Source organism: Limulus polyphemus, unplaced genomic scaffold (genome assembly GCF_000517525.1).
Source record: "Limulus polyphemus unplaced genomic scaffold, Limulus_polyphemus-2.1.2 Scaffold12498, whole genome shotgun sequence".
NCBI classification, from domain to species: Eukaryota; Metazoa; Arthropoda; class Merostomata; order Xiphosura; family Limulidae; genus Limulus; species Limulus polyphemus.
Genome location: NW_013678108.1, coordinates 10,135 through 11,550, shown reverse-complemented (window position 1 = coordinate 11,550; position 1,416 = coordinate 10,135).

Sequence of the window (1,416 nt, the reverse complement as noted above, 5' to 3'; positions counted from 1 at the left end):
AAAATAGCGACCCCGTATAGATACGGGAAAAGCTACAGAAGAAGAAGATTCTTGGTGAACGTTCTTCTCTGCGAAGTGATTAAACTCGATAATCAGAATAAGAACAAATGTAGCAGCAACTAACAACATGTCTGTGAACATATTGTACAGTAACATATATGAAACGCGGAACGTTCATGGGTTGTGAAGAAAAAGTAATCTGATGATTTTTTTATACATATCCTCTATCTATTATACATAATTCAGTTATAATCAACGTATTCCTTAAATAATGGAACAATAACTTATCAGATAGTGGGAAAAGAAAAACACAAAGTTGAGATTTTCTCCATGCGAGCCAATCGCTTTTAAATACTACAAATATTTATTCCCAAGTGTCTGGATGCCGCTATCATCGTGATGCTCGAGTATTTCAGAATCAAAACACAAAGTAGTGTGTCGTGCGGCCAAAACAACCTACTGCAAGATAAACAGTGTGTTATTAACAGGAGTGATAGCTTGTTTGACCCACCATCATGCCCCACGTTGAACAAAAAACGCGGCCTGACTAACTAATGAATGAATATTTGCTGTAAAATTCTTATCAATGCTATAAGTGTAGCTACCAGTTTGGCCACCAATTGTGATTTCATTCCTTTAAGCCGTACACTCAATCCTTTTTTGGCCGCACACACCTAAGGTGTTTTTGATCAGATTGTTATAAACTATATTTTTAATGTTGTAATTTAAATGTTAGCTAAAGAGACTTAATGATAACGTTCAGATCAAAAGGGCCCGGCATGACCAGGTGGATAAGGCGCTCGACTCGCAATCTGCGGGTCGCGGGTTCGAATCCCTGTCCCACCAAACATGCTCGCCCTTTCAGCCGTGGGGGCGTTATAATGTTACGGTCAATCCCACTATTCGTTGGTAAAAGAGTAGCCCAAGAGTTGACGGTGGGTGGTGATGACTAGCTGCCTTCCCTCTAGTCTTACACTGCTAAATTAGGGACGGCTAGCGCAGATAGCCCTCGTGTAGCTTTGCGCGAAATTCAAAAACAAACAAACAAACAGATCAAAAGGTTTAGTAAGATAGGCCTAGAACACCTAGAAAGTTCTAAGAATGTGACGTCAAGTTTCTTTTAGTATATTCGAAATTAGGTGATAAATACGTGTACTGCGAAAATTTTTTCAAGACAGAAAGTTGAATCAGTCAGTGTGTTTTCGCAAAGTACTGTATTTTTCGGTGTATAAGACGCACTTTTTTACCCCAAAATTTGATGTCAAAATCTGCTGGGTTCTATAGACCGAAGGTATGAATAATATATATGTATATATACGATATACACAAGCCATGTATAAATATACTTAAATAGGCATGCATAGTTTAGTTCAATTGAATGTGTTATTCATATCAATAGTAGTTTTTTTTCTTTTA